This window comes from Temnothorax longispinosus, chromosome 6, assembly GCF_030848805.1.
Source record: "Temnothorax longispinosus isolate EJ_2023e chromosome 6, Tlon_JGU_v1, whole genome shotgun sequence".
NCBI lineage: Eukaryota > Metazoa > Arthropoda > Insecta > Hymenoptera > Formicidae > Temnothorax > Temnothorax longispinosus.
In genome coordinates this window covers 1,230,532-1,252,929 of record NC_092363.1, presented here as the reverse complement: position 1 = coordinate 1,252,929, position 22,398 = coordinate 1,230,532, and the positions used below count along the sequence as shown (strand labels likewise).

The 22,398-nt window shown below is 38.6% G+C and overlaps 1 protein-coding gene across 3 annotated transcripts in view; it reads left to right on the top strand.

Moving 5' to 3' along the window:
- The window catches only part of Kek5 (kekkon 5), a 213,863-nt gene that overhangs the window by 44,328 nt on the left and 147,137 nt on the right, over positions 1-22,398 (top strand). For all 3 annotated transcript variants that reach the window (XR_011732367.1, XM_071780297.1, XM_071780298.1), the window contains exon 2: positions 10,169-10,244. The gene's annotated coding sequence lies outside the window, so the exon portion shown is untranslated. The remainder of the gene's footprint in view (positions 1-10,168; positions 10,245-22,398) is intronic.

The following is a 22,398-nucleotide window of genomic DNA, read 5'->3' as shown; positions in this document are numbered from 1 at the left end:
CCATCTGTAAATTACTTTCAAACTCCGCACCTTCCCATGACAGTCGCTTCCTTCGACCAGGTGCTCGCGACACGAGAAAGCTTCGAGTCAATCGCTCGAGAGCTAGGCTCCTGTAACTTCTCGTTCGCTCGCTGAAGAAAGTTGCAAAGCGGACACCGATCCTTTAAGTTCTAGTCTCTTGCCTATCCTACTTGCCCATACTACGCATCAAGGGTCTCAAAGAAATGGAACATGCTGCACGGGAATACTGTTTCAAAATGTAATTCATCCTCAAAATTATTTTCTTATGGTTGTCTTCGCGTGACATGGGTTCTTCCCTGAGGATTCTCATGAAATGACATAAGGCGCATGAACTTCTGCGTCACGAATCCAGCTGTCGTCAGAATCCGTCTTGGCGACAGGGCGTGTTGTGACTAAAAATAGCGAGAAGTCGCGCGTGGGAGATCACCGACGTACTAAATTGGGACGGTCGCGCTTCTTTAATGAGCGGGAACGTACGGGATCGCTGGAATCTGGTCGTGCATTCCCTTATGTGCGAGCGACGTGGTGGGAAGGGGACGTAGACGCGACGATGACAAGGAGACGACGCCAATTCCCGGTGACATTTACACGACGGATATGGGACTGCTCGCGAGATAAAAAGGAAGAGAGAGAGAGAGAGAGAGAGAGAGAGAGAGAGAGAGAGAGAGAGAGAGGAAGAGAGAGGGAATTCCTCGTTCACTCCCGCATGACGAATGATCTGTCAGGTGGTTGCCGTCTACTGCAACAGACGCGGAAACTCGCGGAAAGTACGCGAGTCGCTTACTAGGGTAACTGGTGTGTTACCCTTTGAAAGCGTGCCAAAATGTGCTTGCCGCGCGAAACTATGAATGACCCCGAAATCTGGTGTAAACAACATATGAATGCTCGCGTTCATCTCTAATCGCGGCTGCGATCTCGCAGTAAATATCACGATTGCATCAATTACCCACCAAGTGCGATCGCCTGACCTATTCGCGGATTCAACTTTAGAGACAAAAATGAAAAATATGATAACGTCGATAAATTCTATCGACGTGCGATGTTTTTGTTTTCAAATTAATATTTAGTTGAGTATAATATATAAGACTTCGTTATTATGAATAAATATATTTATCAAGTTTCAACTGGAAATAAAAATAGCTTATAAAAATAGCTTCTCAATACTTTTTTATATGATTGATCGATATTTATTTCTGAAATTGATTATTTATCAATTATCTGGGAAAAATTAAAGACGGTTATAACCCACTTAATTTGGGGCTCACGATTATATAAATTATTGGATATTGTAACTCTAATTAACATTTTAGTTAGTGCCCCTTAAGTGAAAATTATCTTTGCGTAACTGAATATCGACAGAACTAATTGAGAGAATTGACTAGTATAACTTAAAAATCTTTGAAATAGATAGAATAGCTAATTACGATTTTTAGTTACGCGTAATCGTGAGCCTCAAAGTGGGTTATAGCCGTCTTTATTTTTCCCAGAGATTTTTCAATTTTTATTAAATGTCTTTTTCCTCACTATATGCATTGCCATGACATAAAGACGATACAGATTTATTATGAAGGCGGGGGGGGGGGGGGCTATTCCACTTATCCACTGCTCTAGTATCTTTCGATATTACACGTCGAGATTATTCGCTGCATAACATAGTTTTCCCGCACGGTCAGCAGCATCGTGTTGTTCTCGTGTGTCGATAGATACGTCACTTCTTCCTCATCGAAGCAGCTTATTGAATCTGCAATCGTGTGTATGACAGGGACTCATTGATGTTTCGTGTCTAGCTTGGATGTCAGAGCTAGAGATATGGGGATAAACGAACGAGGCTAGAACACCCTGATTCACGCTGATCAATCGATCGTTACAACGAAAAGATGTGATATTGTTAGGCTCGTTCTCTACTTCACGTCTCGCGGACGTTTTTCACTGCGCTAATTGCACGGAACATCCGTACGTGAGAATTGAGAATTGTCGTTTTAACATTTCCACGATCGTTTTTTGGGAAATCGGTTTATTGTCCGCGTTAATGAAACGAACCATGGCGAAGCGGGATACGGCGAGAGAGAAGTCACGATTTTCGTGATCATTATAACTTGGATGGCGCTGGATTTGTAGATATATTTTTGACATACGTCGTGTGAATCCCGAAATAGAGTAAATATTATTTGCGTTGAAAATGATATAAAGTATTTTATGATATATGTACATATTTATATAATAAAGTATGCATTTTGGGAGTGCATTAAGTAAACAAAGTTTATTATTTATTAACTCATAAAATTTTATTTTTGTTAGATAAAATAATTAAATTGAGAAAAAAATAGAAAAAATAAGAAACAGAAAAATAGTACCTACAATAATAAAATAGGAAAATTAAATTTGTTTTAATACGTTGTGAACTAAATGATTTTTCTGTGTAATGTGGTTGATTTGAAAGTGGGAAGAAATTTTTCTACCTCGCACTCAAAAGCGCTTTTCGAAACATCAACTCTAAGTTACCACATTCCGCGTGTGTTCAGGAGAGAGAGCGGTATCTTGGTATCTTTCAATAAGTCCATGAACGACGTCAGTGTAGTTCGTGTAGTTCGCCAGTTGGGCACTTACTTCCACGTCGTAGGTCAAAGTCGTCTCTGCGAATTCGTTGAAAAAGAAAAACGTTCAAACATTATGTTTTCTTCTTTTTTACGAAAAAATACAGTATGGTTCTTAAGTTAATACGAATTTCACAAGCAAGATAAATTGTATGTTTCAACTGGGAAGATATTTCGCTTTGTGAAAATTTGCATTTCTTAGAGACACGAGCTGAAATTGTCTTGTTTCAATATATTCTCACTTTACTTTTCTGAAAACTAGATAGTGTAAAAGAGATTGTGGAACAATATCTATAACTTTAGAGTTTCGAAAAAGTAATATAGATGCACAAATTGTGATTTAATATGTCTTACAAGTGAGATTTGAACAATTTCGTTGCTGCATAAAGCTATTCATTAATTTGCTGTAATTTCATAATTACGATTACTCTTGCAAGTATAGTCTTCGCTTAATCTTTATTTTATCTTATATACTTTCTTGCATTCTCGCCGAAGAATTTTTAATGTAGGGTCATGCATACCAATCGATTTGCAAATTATTAATGTATAAAAACAACAGAATACCTATTACACTGTATCGATCAGAAATAGATATATATATAATTCGTATAAATTTTTTATTATCCTGTTTTATTATGTTAATACTAATTATGTTACATTCCTATTTCTAATAGTTATATTTTTGATGGGGCCAAACATTGCAAGAAAAATGTTTCAAGTTTCAAAACCTAGTCTATAAAAACGTTTTTGTCACACTTGGTTACTGAGAAGTTTTACAATTTAAAATGCAGTGAAAAGAATTCCACTGAATTAGCTGACGTTTAATTTATTTCTAGCCGAATATCGACTCGGCGAAAATTACTTTTGACTTTAATTAAGTTTCAAAGCGATGGAACTCGTTCTTAATCAACCTAAAATGTGTCAGTATTTCTATGATGAGAGAGAGAGAGAGAGAGAGAGAGAGAGAGAGGCAGGGATAGGGAGAGAGAAATCACTTTTTAGATTCTTCGAAATATTCAGAGATATTTACACACGCAGTGTTTCGATATTTTTTAATTGTTTATAAAGAAACAATTGAAAGTAATTTATTTAAATAGCTTTTGAAGTACGAACAAATAAAAATTGAAAACCTTTAGTATATTAAATTTCTGGAAGGTAAATAAACATAAATTAAATTAATTAAAGAATAATTTTTTTTATTCTTTAATTAATTTAAAATGGACTTTACTCTGGTGGAATCTTAATCATGTTTAATTTAATGCTGGAGAAGTAACTTAGCAATAATAGACTTTTTCATTAAATTATTAAGAAGAAAAAAATTCCAGAACTGCTGAGAACCTATCAGTAAGATATTTTCTTACTGAGACGGGCTATCATGTATATAGTTTTAATTGAATCCATTGGGCCGGAAATGGTTAGTTTCATATCTCGCGAGATATATTCTCGTGCACCCGAGATAGAATTAGGTCAGAATGTCTAAATGAGGACACGAAAGTCTCGCGTATTGCATCGTTTATGGAAGCTTCTAATCAGAGAATTCAAATAAATTCCGTGAAAAACTTTTATCAACTGTTCGTAATGCTGTAAGATGATATGGCTGATTATCGGAAGAATTACCAAGTACGGCTAAATTATTTTTTTACTTAATTAAATGTTCTGCAAAGCGAATAATTTCTTCTTTCTGTAAACTGGATCTCGCAAGCGACTTCATAAAGTTCCAGCGGTAAATCAAATTGGTTCTGGCGTAAAATTGCGCGTACGGGGATCGATCTGATGGCCTGTACCGTACCGTCACGCTCCCGTGCCATTCCTACAGTACACTTTTTATTTAGGGACAATTTGCACATATTGCCGGCTATATCGCAAGAGCTTTATGGCCAGCAAAAATTTTTACTATGTAGGCGGAAGTCGAGAATGAAGCGCAGCTCCTGGTCGTTCCCCGTTTGTACAGGTCGCGTTATATACAAAAAAAGAACTTTCCGTGAATGTTTCTGTGTAAAGTTAATTGAGTTTGTATCGTTCTTTGCTTTTTTTCAATAAAGCGACTGCGCGCCTCTGCCACTGCGTTAATTCTGAAACATGCGCGTAACACATGTCCATTAAACAGCAGAAAGTTGATTTGATGCGTGCCGAATTCATAGCGTGGTTACGTTGAAGCAAAAAATATCTTGTATTACTAGACATTCACAGACGCGCGCTACGCGCGCGCTATTTATCTTTAATATTTCACCTGTTATTATTACACTATTAACCGTGCTATTAATCACACAAATGTCAAAATATGCCATGATCGCCATGACAGCCAATCGTGAAGTAAGCGCAGAGAGAGAACCGATCGGCATCGCGGAAAAACGACAACAATACTTCGATAGATTCGAGTATCGATGATTCGACATGCTCTTTTTAGAAGAGAAGGATTTGAATTCGTCACTATAATAATATCTCGCAGTACTCTTTTATTTCATTTGCGGCTGTCATATACCGTTAATAGTAAGTCGAATCGAAATTTTCTTTCCAATATATTAATACACAAGAGGTTACAAATGTGAACATCCGTTATTTTTCAATATTACAAAGTTGATCTTTAAATCTGGAAGAAAATATCAGATTTAGTCTATCGAATTTAATGCACACGATGAAAGGCAAGTGAGAATAAGGAGCAATTGCACAGAAACTAGCTACGCAATTGATTCTTTTAAAAATGCAATTTATAGTAATAGCATTAAAAAAATTTGGAAAGAATATTTAGACATATATTCGTCTCTCTGTAAACATAAAAAAAATGTTAACAGTATATCGAAATGTTTGATAGTAAAAAAACACTGCAGTATTCAGTAACGGTGCAATCAGATCGGCGATAAAATCTTTTTCCACTGCAGATAGATATTTCATGTGTATATTCATAAATATTTGGTTTCAATCAGAGAAAATAAATTTAGCACGATAAAGACAAATTTATACTCACGCATGAGTGATACTATTCTCTGCTTCTTACGGAGTTGGCGTATTGGTTACGGCGGGCGAAGCGATACCGGAAACCGAGAACGAAGCTTCTCTGATAGAACTTCTCGACGAGTTCGTTCGAGACATGATTAAGATCGCGTATCGTATCTACCGATCGTCAAAGATCGAACTTTCAGCGACGCCACTCGATTCGTGCCCCCTTGATTCGTTAATTCCATTCCACCGCTTGCGTCGACGCTGATAGAAAGGAAAAAAAAAGGAAAGAAATCGCCGAACCGAGGGAACGACTTGGAAACTTCACTGCAAACTCAATCTTCGGGATTACCAATACTCTCGCGGTCTCTTTCATATAAACTCTTCCGGCGGGAATGGCCCGCCGTATGTATCTTCTACGGCACATACTGTCTCTGTCTCTCTGTTTCTTTTTTCTTTTCACGGCCAGATTTCGCGGGGATAAATTACTTCCCGAGGATTATTCGATGTCACGGCGCTCCTTGCGTTCCGCGGATTTCGTACGCGCGTTAACGTCTGGCTGAAATAAAACCGCGATACCGGAGATTTTCTTGTCAGCCGCGGCGGCGCACTAAACATACGCGTAAAGGAACTGCAGAGAGGAAATGCCAGCATCTACTTCCGCCGCCGTGATCGCGCTTCTCGTGCGCTTTCCATTCTTCCTCGTTTTCTCAGTCTCTCCGCATGGCTTATCGATCCGACCTTATTTATATGGCGCATGCCCGATCGCGCAAATATACCCAGCGTCGTTGAGACAGAATGAATTTTGCCTAAATCGTAAAATCGATACCTACCAAGGACACACTCAGCGCTATGATGGCGAAAGTATGATGAAGTGGGATAAGTATATATCTTATATATACCGTGTCATATTTTATTTATTCCTTCGACCAAATCTGAGAAAATTTTCTCTAACAATAAGTAAAACTCTAATTAGATTTTTCCCCACAACTTTCTAATTATATAATACACGTAGTAGTTTCTGTGAAATGTATCGTTTTATTTTTAAAAATTGTTTTTGTCAAGTATCTTTAGAATGAAGATTTATAATAAAATGGAAAATTATTTTAGCTTACATTACTTTTGACAGTAAAAAGAGAAGTCAGTGATTTATTTCGATATATAACTTATTTAATTTGTAATATCTATAACTTTATAAATGTTCTAAATTCGTGATAATTGTGAGATAATTGTAGTACATATATTTTGAGAGAGAGAGAAATATAATTATATAATGGATAAAAAGGCAAGAATAGTCACATGCTATAATTATCTAATGCTTATCGGAACTTACATATAGTTAGTTCTAGAAGCTGGAATGACCGATTGGGACGAGTTTTTCAAATACAAAGCGAAAATACTTAGCTAAGATTCGCGAACTTGTTAGCAATACGTTGAAACCTTATCGCAATTCGATCGTCGCTCTCGGACAAGAAGGGCAGGGAAGGAAGGGGAGCTATTTTCGGTTTTATCTGTGCCAGTTATAAAAGAACTGGGATTTTGCTAGCATGTATTCAGGCCAGTCAACGGGGACCGACTTTACGGGCAGGAACTTTCAATAAGATCCGCGGTCCTCCTCGAAACGTGCTGAACCTGCCTCACGTATATGGAAGTGAATCCGAGTCGTGCCGTCGGCATGCTCGTTCGCATGGAAACTTACACGATCGTCGAATCGAATTCCAAATTCTTTATCCCGGCCTTCCTAACCGTTGTCTGCGTCGTCGGCCGCCACCGAAATCCGACCCTTAACTTCAATGTGCAACCTCCACCTTTTTTCTTTACATCGCTTCGCTATATAACTATCGCACAGATTTATGAATTTTTCTTCGATACATATCGATGCACTCTTCCTGCGTAGAATTTCGTACGCCGAAGAAAATTCCGCCAATGCAAATTTCAATTCAAATAATTTTCTTTTGCACCAAATACTATTTCGAAGTTTTTAAAAGTCACCTTTGTTCCTTGTAAGATTTCATTACATTTTCCAACGTAGACAACGAGAAGATATCGCAAAAAGTGCATTTGCACTCGTTTAAATTATTTTCGTTTTTAGACTGTGATTGTATGATATAATATGTCGTTAATAGGGCTGATGAAATTGATTTTATAATAAACTTTAAAATAAATAAATAAATAAATATACATATATATATATATATATATATATATATATATATATATATATATATGTGTGTGTGTGTGTGTGTGTGTGTGTGTGTATATATATATATATATATAGGAAAGTAATGAAGAACTGCGGATTTTCAAGACCAAAAATTGTGATAAGTTATTTCTAATGTCGCTGGAACCACCTATTTGGCTGACTTTGCACGAATCAATCTCGCTGGATTACCGCGTAAATCGACTCATTTATTGACTTTTCTTTATTATAATTATTGATCATAGTACGCGATTTTTTTTTTTACTTCAGTTACTATTGAGTTATATTTCCCGGGGATCGCCCCGGAATTTCAATCCATTTAAAATCGCCGTAATGATTGGTAGGTATGTGCGTTTGTTGATTGGTTTTTTTGCATTACATATTTTATTGCTAGTTTGTCCACACTGTTATTTGCACCGCGAGATATATACGATTCCGTTCATTACATTTCCCATTTTTTATTGACAGCGCTATGCGTTTTGGAAAATTTTTTAATTTGAACGTTAAATGTCTCTTAAGGTCTAACTTTATTATATATTTTGAAATTGAGTGTACTGTGCCTACCACTATACTTATCATTCTTTCCGTAGTACGTTTACCTTTTGCTAATTTATAACATAAGCTATTAATTTTATTCGCGCTTTTTTTGGAAGTGTACACACACACACACACATTCGAAAAGCGCGACTAAAATCTAAATATAAGACATATATATATGTATATACATATAGACTTTATGAACATTTATTCAAATCATATATCCGCATTCGTAGTCGATTGCATGATGAAGATTTTTGAGATTTTAATTTATCTTTCTGTTGTAAAAGTGAAATAACAAGAAAGAAAAAATAAATTAAAATGTCAAAAACCTTCATCACACACATGCAATCGACTATACAAATGCGGATATAGATTTGAATAAATAATGTTCAGAAAGTCTTATAAATTTTCTTTAATGTCATTACGTGTAAGCTCTGATATTTAGAAACCTTTTCTGTTCTACAAGTTATATACGCATATAACCTAACATAGAATTTATGACTTTGTGATAAATCTAATTTTCAATATTTTTGTTTAAATCCTTTGTCTTTATTGTCTTTATTTACTTTATAACCGCATTCTTTTATATTTGAACGCTGTAGACATGGACTTTTTAAAAATTAATTACAGTTATAGAGAAATAAATGCAACAAAAGTTTGTTTGAAAAAAAGAAAAAAGATTGTATTCTAGTCGGAAATTGATTTATTGACGTAATATATGGATCGTTTGTTACATTTTCTTGACACAGGTGTCCTATATCAATACGAAAATATGTATACATCTATTTTAACGATTTACTTTTTGCCAGATACAATTTATATTTTTTGTTCACATGATTTTTCTTATACCGTAAATTTTGTTTTGATAAAAAGAAATTATGTTATGATATTAATATCATTTAGCGTTATCGATAGTGGAGTTATTATTTATAAAGGTTTAAAAACAAAAATGACGGGCCGAGATATTAATTTGTTCCGAATCAGCGCGGAAATAATTTTGCTGTAACAATGTCGGCACGTACGATATTCATAAACGCATTTTAATCCATCTCGCTATTAAGTGCTAATTAGCTGTTGAGGGCTGTTTTATTATTTAATTACAAAATATAATACGATTATATCTTTTCACCATTATTGTGTGCAATGTCCAGTTTTATCACTGAAAATCACTGTGTTCGCATGAAGACACACGCGTTTAGAATTTACATTTATAATACTTGCTTTTTATTTAATCACAGCGAATGAATGCTACGAAAATTTCTTTATTTTTTTTTTAGAGTTTTATTGCGACACAGAGGCCAGAAAAAAAACACTTTCGTAGCGAATTTGCTTTCTCTTATAATTTAAAGCGAGAAAATGTTTCGCGTGCGTTTCGTGACCGAGTCACGTGCTTGATCGATCGTACCTGAAGGAAGAAAGCGAACGTCCGTCGTTCAAGTGTTTTCTTGGCTACATCGTAGCAGCAAAAATCTCATAGAATTCATTAATAATTTTTTACTTCCAGGATCTAGAATTACTAGACATTTTCGGTCAAACACATTTAGTATTCAGATATTTGTGCATCATGACTCAAACTGTATCTGACGGTTTAGGAAGTATTGGAGATATGTATGAGTAATACATGTGAAAGATTAAACTCCAGATGAAAGAGAAACAATGGCTATATATACTATAATTACCATATTAAATAAACAGTAATAAAGTAATTGAAATTTTTAATCATGATGCAAAAATCTAGATACAATACGGCCGATTAAAAATACTATAGCATAAAACCGGAAAGACATGCATTTTAATGTAAATTGATACGGGAAACGTTATCTACCTATGTTTTGTTAATGTACAAACTGACAATACATTCATCTTTTTGTTTCAGATTAAACAACATAGTGCCATTTGGACCAAAACGACGGTGATAACCTGGAAGCATTAATCATTCCAACGTCTCGCCAGTAAGTGTATTATTCTGTATGTTTGTACGTTAACAACAATGAAATTAAATTAACTTCCGAGTTGAGGCTGGTATGATTGCTTGTATTTCTGCGCGTGTACATGTACTTGCATTTTTGATTCAAATTTCTTATTAACGCAACGCACACGATGACGTGCATGGCACCGGCGTAATTGTATGCCGCTGATTCACGATAACACATCGAAATTGCGATGTGCCAACAGAAACGAAAGCTGATATCATCGATCCGTTACCTAGAAATTTACCCACCAACTCGTTATCGGTTATTATCGTACGGAGCGAGTACTCGACGCATGATAAATCAATGACTCGCTCGCCTAGATAAGACTCAGCGTATCGGTTACTCCATATATTTGATTCAGCACTCTTATCACTATTCCACCACGGATATTGCCACATACGGCGATTAGATGTTGGTCTTGCGTCGCGTTCGAAACGCTCGTATCGTGAAATATGAGGTAGGACGATACATTTTCGATACAGGTTCGAAACGACGGTTGACCAACTGTATATGTTGAAAATTATTGCGGGTGGCATTCCGGCAAATTTCGCGCCTGTGTTTTGGTCAATAATAAATCGTGCGTAACCGTGCTGATGGAATATTATATAGGTGTAAAAGTTTCGATTGTGATATGGAACGAAGATTTATATCTGTTCACTTATTCGACCGCACTTCAGGATATATCGGATTTTGTTACCGAGAGATGATATTTTGCCGAATGCACTGTGAAAAACTCCGAACGCGCCGAACTCTTCTCGTGCGTATTTTCAGTTTTGCGCCGAGCACAGTCAGCGCCGTATGAGAAAATATGTGTTGCGACTGTTGCATTCGCAACAATGCACGCCTGGGCGAACTCGGATATGGCACCGAAATACTCGTATTTGAAAAAAAAGATCGATTGAGATCGAGTTTTGTCGAAAGTGTCGATTGTTTTGCGTCAAAATGCCTGCGATCGTATATAGAATAAATTTCTCTCAGAAAAGATGGGCAAAGCTGCTAGTTAATACGAAATCCGTCCAAAGTACATGTTCAAAATGCATTCCTAACGAACGTCTGGTGATTTAGATTCGTGCTATTGTTTCTGTGATTGCGTTTCTGACGAAATGCTCGAGCGAATTCAACGGATTTGATTCGGCCGCCGTTGTGTCGCGAAAATAACGAAAATAATGACGCCGAGCGTAGAAATCAGTTTCAAGCCAAGTTCTCCAATCTCTAGACAGTCTGGACCAAGCGAGCAATTTGTTCCACAATATTCGGTGACCTGATAGAATCGAGATTTGATTGACGGCAAGGATACCAATTCGCAATAATTGACATCAATTAGGAAGATATCTGCTGAAAGATAAACGATTGACGTTAGTCGTACCGTCTTTTCCCGACAGGTGCAGAAACTCCGAACGTAGTCACGTGAGAAATGCGATAACATGGATGTTCATTCGTAGATGCGCATGCATCATATTTAGCGCTAAATGTGGGTATGCCGTATGAATGCCTAAATATATCCCCTACCAATTTATCTTTCTGTTGGCTCCCAATATACAAAAAAAAAATCCGTACAGATTTCGCGGGCTTTATAGAAACTGTCGGCATGTCACGCGGCAAATTGTTTAAAATTCTGCACTCGGTTGAGCGCTGCTGAATTCAAAAGGCCGCCGTTGTAAATTGCCCGGACGCACGCGGCCCGTGTACAGACGGCCAGTTGTCGGCCGTTCGTATGTTCAGAAAATATCGCCACTCCGGAATATTTTGGGATTGCGTATACTCGCGCACACGAGACGAGGCGGGAGACCCGACGCGGACGGAACGAGTCCCCGGACTCGCCCGTCCCCAGTCGGCGCCCGCCGTGCCGTCGACGCGCCGTCGACTGGGTTGCAGCAATTCGGCGTATCCTGAAATTCGCTGTCTAAATTTTACCAGCACACGGTCGCGCGTCCAGAGTGCATGCTCTCGCGTTGTGCCTTCGGCCGGAAGACTCACATCGTGTTCCGGAGGCCGTGCCTCGTGTACATAATGTAATTTGCGGGACAAATTCACATCTCAAACGGACAGATATGGGGGTTTCGCATTGCGACTGCGTGTCTGAAATCCCGTTACATTTCGAGTTAATTAATTCGCATAACACTCCGAGTTTTGATCATCCGATGGATCCGATAGATCTCTGTCGAATCCACCTTCGCCGGTCGCGAGTTACTTCCGACGTTTGTCTCGTTTTCTTGAGTAGTAAAACGTTCGCGGTTGATAATTTATGATGATTCATACAGCGTAAGTCTTTAATGGATTTAACATCGTGCCATAGATATAAGACGGATTTAGAACGAGTTAGAGTCTGAAAAGGTATTCAACGCGAAGCCAGAATCCCGTGGGATTTAGTGCTAGCGCTGGTTGATTACTTTCTCAGACATTCTTAAAGTCTTTCTTTGCTATGGTGCAAACTTAACTTTATTAGCAAATACGCCCAATGCGAGGAATTAAATCTAAAGTTAGTGGCATGTTGGTGCAACAAATTTGATTTGAGGTTTGAGTAATAATACATGTCGATGTTCTCTCGCGCGGTGGTTTTGTTAATTAGATCAAACGTTATTATTATAAGTTGGGTGTATATATATATATCATGTGCAACCTGATATTGCAGTATAATAGTCTTGGTAATATAATTAACGCAAACATCAACATATGTTATCATTACGAGAAATTCATACTCTAAGATTAATTAGAGTTTCTAATTTAGAGATAATAATTTATTTGGGTCGATTTAGTTCCATCACTTTCTAATGCTTATTATAGATCCCTAAGACTTGCAAGTAAACATAGATCCGCAAGTGAATAATTGATATTCTAATCCTTCTAAATTTCCAGTTCATTGCTTAACTATTAATGCTTACTTGATTAATGTTCAAGAGAAGATTATTCCGTAAGATATTCCATACATTTTACTTTCAATATCTTATATAGAGAACCGAAAAATTTATGAATAATCGGAAAGTGCGGTCAAGCTGAACAACTTGTAGAATAATGGACGTACGAACGCGTAAAGTCACGGTGCCGATCGCGAAAGAGTCGTCCGGGCGACATGTCATATCCCCTCGGAATATCCGGCTGCAACAAATCGCCTAATCAGGTGGATATATGACGGATGGAGAGGTGAAATTGGTTCCTGGCCGCGAGTAAATCTCGCGTGTGTCAAGGTGGGAGAAGGGTGCCAGGGGAGAAACCTGGAGAGAAAGAAGGACGCCAGATCGATTTCCTGCAGGATTTATACGACTATTTTTTATCCGACCTGCTCGCGAAGACGTCGTACACTGCGTCACGGCGTCGGGGATACTGTCTCCCGGCGTGCCGTTTTTCAGCTCGCGCCTCCGTTTCACTGCGCTTTTGGCACGCGGCTCGAATACCCCGCGCGACATTAATGCGACAGAGAACACCGTCGAAAGTTTTAATCAATCCGCTTCGATGACTCTTGGAATTTGGTCACGCGTACCGTACAACTCCGAAACGAAACTTTGCACCGCGCCCGGCCCCGAAATGGGCTTTGCTGGCGCGAATTAAAAAAAAAAATGGCTCATTGAGTTGCCAGTGTTCACGGAGCCGTGCATCAACCTTTGTGAGCGCGAGCTCGTTTTAACGGGCACCATATTTTCAACGTCAGCGTACGCGTGCGAACGAAGGTTGATGCAGTTAACCTTCGTGCATAAGATCGCGTGAGTTTTTAATGTGATTCTCATGCTACGCGCTAGTTTCTCCATTGAAGTTACGGTGGTTTCCACCCTGCCGCATTCCGAAGCACGCATTAGTCAGGAAAACTTTGCTTCATACTTCCCCCGGTCTCTTTATTGTCTCGACGTTGCAGTTTTATCATAATTTAGGGAAAATTTTGAGCTTGCTGTATCCTTTATTCATGTATATTTGTTCTTTGAACTTTGCTTTTTTTATTCGTCTATTGACCAAGTAAGATATTAATTTGAACAATTCTTATCATCCGCCTATTAACTGTAACTGGGATTATTTAAAAATAAATATTGAAGTGTGTTATCTTTCACGTAGGAACAATTGTTGAATTTTGTCATAGCATATGCGTTTTTTTCTCGGAAAGTTCGAACACATCACTTGAATATACTCGATATTCGCGACAATTGGTTTTCCTTCGCTTCTCGTTCGTGGTAATCGGGTTTACGTAGCGAGCGCAGTTATCCCGATAACGTTGTATAATAATCGGGACGAGTCGATGGTGCTACATAATATGACCGGATCGAGGACGATTAATGAACGGCAAGTCGGTGCCGCATATTCAGATATATAATTTCGGCTCGAATTCGCGAGCGCGGAGCGGCGGGAACGACGCGGCGCGGCGCGGCGCGATCAGAGGAAACACACTCTCCGCGGACGCGAGCGGAGGATGCGATTTATCATTCATCGGTGAAAACGGCCGTGACGGTACGGTGCCGCGGTGCTGTATAATTACGCGTATATATATTCGCCGGACCCCCGTGGCTATAAACGATCGCCGCCGCGAATCATCGATTGTACGCATCCTCATTTTCCGCACGATTTTAGATTACCATTCGGTGGAGTTTACGGTCCGTCAATAACTACGGACGGTGATATTGGAAATTCTCGGTGACGAACGTTATTGCGCCATCGCTCGCTCTGCACCGCTTCACCCCCTACCATCACTCTGCACCACCGGGATGCCGCTTGTCCTCCCTGTCTCTCTGTCTCGAGTTCTCACCTCGTCCCCGTCGTCCCCGTCGTACCCTCGTCGTATACCGACGCCGCCGTATCGTCGCGTTCGAGATATCAGACTCGAACTGTCTTCAATGCGGAAGTTCGCCGGTACTTTATCGAAGCCCACACGTAAATTCCCCTTACAGTCCGATATTCACTCTCTTGCATCGCGCTTAAGTAGCAGTTACTCGCCGCTGGCGTTGCTGCTACCCCTTGTTTTGAGACCGCATTCTCTTTCCGCTTTCTCGTTTTTTCCATTTCCTTTTTTTTCCGGACTCGCGGCCGTTGCTGCAAGTTTATGATTCGCACTTCCGACGAAAAAATCGCGTTATCTCAGAGAACACGAACGAAATCCCGCCAACGTGATTCTTTTTCCTTCGCAAAGATTACAGCGAGTCACTCTTATGCGCGAGCGTGCGACACACATTAATCTTCGTGAAACGATACGCTGCGCTGAAGGAAAAGATCAAAGGTTCAAAAAATTGTTTGCTCGTCCTGCAAGGGAACAAACTTTCGCCTTTCTTGTTACACATACACACACACACACACACACACACACACACACACATATGTATGCGCTAGCGTTAATGATTTCAAAGTGCCGCGCCGGAGAACATGCATTGAACACGTAAAATCATAAATGTCGATAACAGGGTCGTGTGCTGTGTCACATAAATGTGACACAGTTTAAAATGCTTCTATTTCTCTCGCACATCGTTAAAAGTATTTGATATTTCAATATTTTATTTTTAATGAATTTTCACATTTTTTATCAACTAGTAAGTTTCTGCAGGAATTATTTTTATTATGGCGATATTGACTGAAATCGACAATTTCTAAATATCGACGATATGTTTGGAAATTGAGATTTCAACGCGAAATGAACGATCCTTAAATATCAAGTACTTTTCTCATCAGGCAGCTGCTCTTAACGCTTGCAACGGGTGCTTGATAAAGCACCTATGTATTTTACCCTAACACGTGTATCGACTTTCGCGCGAGGTAATGGAGAATGGAAGTCGAGAAACAACAGCGAGCGTTTTCGAGCGTAACCATTTCATTTAATTGCCTCCATTTCGTTTAACGATCGATACGAGTCGGTGTGATGTTTTGAGTGGCTACTCAGCTGCCTCCTCAGCGAAATTGTTTTCGTGGCATAAATTGCAATGACTATTATCTAATCGCCGATATTAATGGACAAACAGCAACGAGTTCCTTCTCACGTAAGACATTTTTCTCGCTATAATTCTTGTCCGAATAAAAAGGTCGTCGACTCTACTAGGCTAATATATATTACGGCTGTTACTTTTGACAACTTCGAAGCTTCGAAAGAATTCAAAGCTTCGAAGTTCGAATATCGAAACCTTCGAAGCAAATCACCCAGCCTTACCTAGAATCATAAAATACTTGTGAACGGATTTCTATAAAAAGTCAGCACTTTAGAATTTTAATATACCTAATTGGCAGAATTCTGCTTTTCTTTTTCTCAACAAGTTCTGGAATTGCGCAAAGCCATTACTCGTCGAAAATTTTGTGTATTGGGTGCGTTCCGTTTCACGCATGATGCGCATAATGCATCACTTATTCTTGTTCAACATTCGGTGAACAACAATAAGGATAATAAATGATGCATTATGCGCATCATGTGTAAAACGGAACGCACCCATTATTACATCTTATCTAAATAACTCTCATTTTCGTTAATAACAACTTTTGCATAACTTAGTCGGAACCTCTTCCGCTTAAATTCTTTATTATTACGGTCAATGAACTCTATACTCGATTACGTGAACGCGCGCGGTTGGCTGTTATTAAGTTCCGAGAACATTAATTGACGGTGTCTCTGCTTCATCTCGTCCGCTACTTTATCTTTTAACGTAACCGTTGCTTATCATTGAACTTATTCCTCGAAGGCTCATCGTCGTCCATACATCTTGTTATCAGACCCATTGGGATAACCTGTCATCCAGCAAAATCGATCCGTGTATCGATGACCACGCGATGTTTGTAACCAGTAATACGAGAAGAGGATGTCCTTTGTAAATGACGTGTTCGTTCTGTTGCGCCAAATATCTGTACCACACTGACTTCGCGTTTTTTTTACGATCTCGACATATTGTTTCCATCTGCATGACGAACAAAGAATGTTATAGCAAGTTTTCTTTGACGACCTCGCATGTCGCTGCAAACACTTTTACGCGCTTTTACGGATGAAAGAGAAACGGATCAGCAAAGAAATACTTCGAGTCCGAGATTCTTTCAAACCTTTCTATTTCAGATTTATCAGATATGTTCTCTTGAGCCACGTACGATTTGTTATAAAACTAGATTTTGTTCGAATTATAATTTAAATATCTCTGGAATTTCATTTGCGCGTTAAATTTACCTTAAAAACGATATAAATTTTACGCGGGCGCGGCGGTGCATTTACGTGACAGTCGACTAAAAGAAAACGTTTTACAGCGATATTGCGTGGATTAAAGTTTCTCATATTCCGCGCTATTATGCAAAACTGCTCTTATGTTTCTTCTGTCAGGCTAATTGAAGAGATAGCCAGTGTCTATAAAACAGCACTTCTTATTAAAGCAACCGTTTCATTTATCGGGGAAGTGAAGGCCGCTGATTGCATTGCTTTACAAGCGTACAAAAAAAATAAGAGTGTTTGAAAAATCTGAGCTGAGATTATATTTTTAAAATAACCACCAATATTTTTAAAATAATATAAGAGAAAGAAATATTCAAAATTGAAATAAGATACCGAGGTCACCGTTAATGAGATTTTTTCCAAATTGGATTTCTTTTTCTTCTCAAATAAACAGCTCGTACTTTATAAAATCTACATTCTATTGCGATTTTCGTAACATATGTCAAGCAGGATATTCGAGGAGCTCGAATTATTAGAGATGGATGGAATTTTACTCAAGTTTCATAGATGCCTGTCCTCCGTTTCTCTGACGCCCGTCGTAAATTTCCCGGTCGCTTGGGATCTTCGTTAGGGATTTAGTTGGCAACGCGGGTCGAATTTCGGGACTGTTCGATGCGCCAAATTTCGAAGCGCCAAGACAAAGAACGAAGTTACAAGGCGCATAAATATTGTAATTTGGCCGATATATTGCAAACGACATACATATTCACATACCCGAAATCCACTACGTGTGAAATAGCGCTTACCGATTGCATATTTCTCAACCGGAGTGACACAATTCTGATATTGAATCTTTTATTACGTGAGAAAGAAATTTCACGTTTCAAATTTCTTGAAATTTGATCGTTTGTATCCTTTAATTACTGGAAGGAGCGAAAAAGGGAGGAATTATCTGGTGTTACATCCTAGTGGCGAAATTGCGCTCTCTTTCTCTCTCTCTCCGTTAGGCAACTACTGCCATTTAATTGTCAGTTTCGTACATAGTGTCCTATTCAAGTAATAATTTCGCATTCAGGCAATTAGCCGCTCTCTGCTGAAATAATATGCGCAATTAAGTAAGTATGAACCTCTTTAGAGTTGGAGGGACTCTCGTTTAGAAAATAATGTCGACGCAGCGAGATTTATCGCCGCCTACGCGACGCGACTTCCGCATGCGCGGGGTTATTCCAATTACAACGTTGTAATTCCCTCTATCTTTAACATTTATGAGGTATCGTAATAATTCACTATTCGTCGCATGTCTACGTATATTAACCTACGTTTGCGGATACAATAGAATAATACGATGAGCGGCAATAAATAATAGGCCCGTAAGCGTAAATAATTTAGAACGCAATACGCGTGTGCACTAGAATGGTGATCAGACAACAGAAACATGCATTTATCGAAATAATTTATACGTGTATAACGCGATAACATGACATGCTTTATGTGCTATAGCGATGATATTAAGCTATGCATCGAAGGTTGACATTGCATTGTGATTGCGCGTCGGACCAATTGAGCATTGACCAATAAGGATAAAACTGATTAAGCTCCAATAATCGAATCTTAATCTTCCATATTCAATCATAATGCAATTTCAATGCGTAATTTGAAATAGATTGTAAAATCATTGATTTTAGAAGTCCTCGAGTTGCTATCTTTCATATATTTCTTATACATTTTTATTGTATATAGGGTGTCTGATAATAAGTGTAACACCCGCAGAGGGTAGGTAGGTAGAGCGCTGAACGATAGAAAGGTTTTGTACCATGATCCAAATTTTTTTAATATTTTTTACTAGAGACTGAATAATTGTTGAATTTCACAATAGCTCAAGTGTCACGAACATATTTATTTGCTGTATATTAATGTATGTAGATCACTATTGATACGAATTTAATTATTAGCCGACGATGACTTTTCAAGTGTTCTCTTGTTAATTCTCGTCGCGCGCGTGCCGACATGATGCTCCTTGTGCGATAACAGCTTTTGCATAAAGACAATAGCTGATCTCCATCTCAGCGGAGAATCTGTTTCTCTCGGTGCGTCGGCGCAAATTGGTTTCCTCGAAGAAGTAATTTCGAGCGGCAAAGTGGACCGATGTCCCCGCGGAACAGTACCTAATGAAGTGTACGCGAGCAGAACACGACAGGGGTGGTTAAAAAGAGGCTAAAAAGAGAGCAGCTACAGCTGGGAAACAAGCAACAGCATCGCGGATAACGAGTTAGCTCCGTGAATTCCTTTGTCGGAAAGAAGTTCGGCGACTTGCTGATTTCCACCACACTCCTAACAATCCTCTCGTCGACCACTCTTTGACCATGTGAGAATACGCCTCAAGTGCCATAGCATGGTCCGAAAGACACCTTTTCTAGAGCCACTATCGCAATATCTGCCTCACATATTTGGACTATATACGCAAACGCAAGTTCGATCGTCACGCACACACCCTCGAAACAGTTACTCTCGAGCGGCCATAGGTCGGGAAAAGCGAGAAATATTTTTCCTGAACGTGACAGCTCGGGTATCCGGGGCTGATCGTTCGGTGCTTATGTAGCGGTTCTTCGTCAGCTGTGCACCTCCGTCGTCTGCGCTTCCTCGCTTCTGCTTTCCATATCGCTCGTCCGAATCACCAATATACGCTAAAGTTACATACACCCTTACTTCCGTTCAGTTTGAAGTGGTGAACTATCTCTTTCGTGAAGAAAAGAAGATTGCGATATCGTTCAGAACATTTATCAGAAAAGTCTTGGGAAAGAAGCTAAATTTCTAAAGGCGCTAAACAGCAACTTTTTCCAACTTTTTGCTAAAGCGATAATTGCGGATGCAGTTATACATATGACATATGCAATAAAGAATCAAGCGCCATTTTCGTGATTTTTAGTTCTTTATTGCAAAGTGCACTTCACGTGGACAGGAGATTTTCTAAAAACGCAGATGATACATGGAATTGTATTTGAGGGGGATTATAGTTTAGTCATAATATTTAACGTTGGTGCAGAATTTTATTTCTAATGTTTCATGGAATTGGCTCTATATAGTGGAAAGTTTTTGGAGTTGGTTCCACATTGCAGAACTGTGTCCAATTAAGATATTTTTTACGTAATATCTAATTAACAATTTTGTAATTTGATTAGCATCTGTCTAGATATAAAAATAAGTTAGAAAATGATTAAAATTATGTTTGGCTAAATACGGAATAGACAATACCATTTACGTATTTGCCATTGTTGCGATTGCAAATCGTACGCCTACGGTTGATCGTGTTCGCGAAAGTTTTTGTAAACGACTTATAGAGCTGTTCAAACCGGTCTCTGAACAAAAACGTGCGCCACGCGTGACTCAGCGTCGAAAGAACGGCACGACGCGACGTTGAGTCCGCGTAGCGGAAATAGCCGGCAGACGCCGATGTTGAATCATTACTTAGTAATCAAGACTCAAGTGACTCTCGTATGAACGTGATAAACATGTTATTTCTAGATGAGATGATTGCCGCTTATTACGCACGAGTTTGCAGTAATTGTTCTTCTGCACGCTATATACTGCCTGCCGCCAATTTTTTTCTCCTCCGTGTATTCGTTCGATATTTTTGAAGCTGCGAATCTCACGAACGCATATGGGAACAATCTACCGCAATGTAGATTGGAATAAAGAAAAAGTATCACGCGGTGCACATATATTCGAGAACAATTCCGATTCTCGCGCCCGTTTCTCTTAATCCTACAAATGCGCAATGACTCTGCCAGGCATCCCCTCACCATTTGTCATCTTGCCGGAATTGTCTGCCGACGGAAAATATCGTGCATTCTTAACCATGAAAGTTTCTCTTAATGCTTAATTACTCTGTGTGCTCTCAGACATTTATGAAAACTTCCTAAAAGAACAGATATATCACCGAAATTAGGTTGACGTTGTAAAAAATTTATAAAGAAAGAAATGGATAAATTAGTATTTTGCAGGTGGAGCACAAAGCTCGTGACTTGCTAATGTTTAATTCACTGTGACATAAAACTGTTTAATTAAAATACCATTTATCTCATACATTCGATATACGTCTCTCGTATAATTTTCTAGATAGAAAACTATAAATGTATATTTTATATGATTTTATGTGATCGTTTTTATTGATTCGATGTGGAAAACGAGAAAGTTTACTAGCGCGCACAAACATTATAAAGGATAAACGAAAAATTGTGTACAATCATATAGTAAATCACCAGCGCAACGCATTGGTTTGGTGCCACTATACCTACCGTAGGGTCGTTAATCATCATATGTCCACAAGGTATTGCTCGAATTTTTTCTGTTTTAAATAGGTACAAAAAAGGAAGGATGAAAGAGCCGCTATCTTTTGGATATCTACAATTCCTTCTTAATTATAAAACGCCAGCTCGTTTCTCTCAGAGTGACTTGCTCGTTTACACCGGTCGAAGCTATGAGCGAGTTCCGAACTGCGAGTTATGCACCATTTTCTGGTGCCAGTAGGACCGTAATTTTCTTTCCTCTCTCTTTTATACGCTTACTCGTTCAGCATATCGGACGTCGAAGTTTTAATGAATTGGAAGAAAGAGTTTACAAAGCCGTAAGATTAATACCGTTGTCTTGAATTTTAAAGCGGACAGTGACGTAACAGCTTCCATCATTTGTAGCTGTTTCCACGATCGTGAAATGGTAACTTCCTCAAGTTACCGTCGTATAGTTACATTTTGCTGAATATTCAAAGATTACTTACTAAGTTCATTGCCCATTCGATACCGATCCGGAGATTCCCCGAAAATTTTCAAGCTATATAAAATATAGGTATACGTAAGATAGAACGATTCCTTTTCTATTTCAAAATATATTTAATAACTTATCTTCAGCTTTTTGAAAAGCACATGTTTGATAAGTAAAATTTATTACTTTAAACATAAAATATATTAACGACGAAGGCTACGTTCCGATATTTACTGTCAGCGCTGAAAATCTATAGTATAATGTGACGTAAAATATGGAAAATATAGA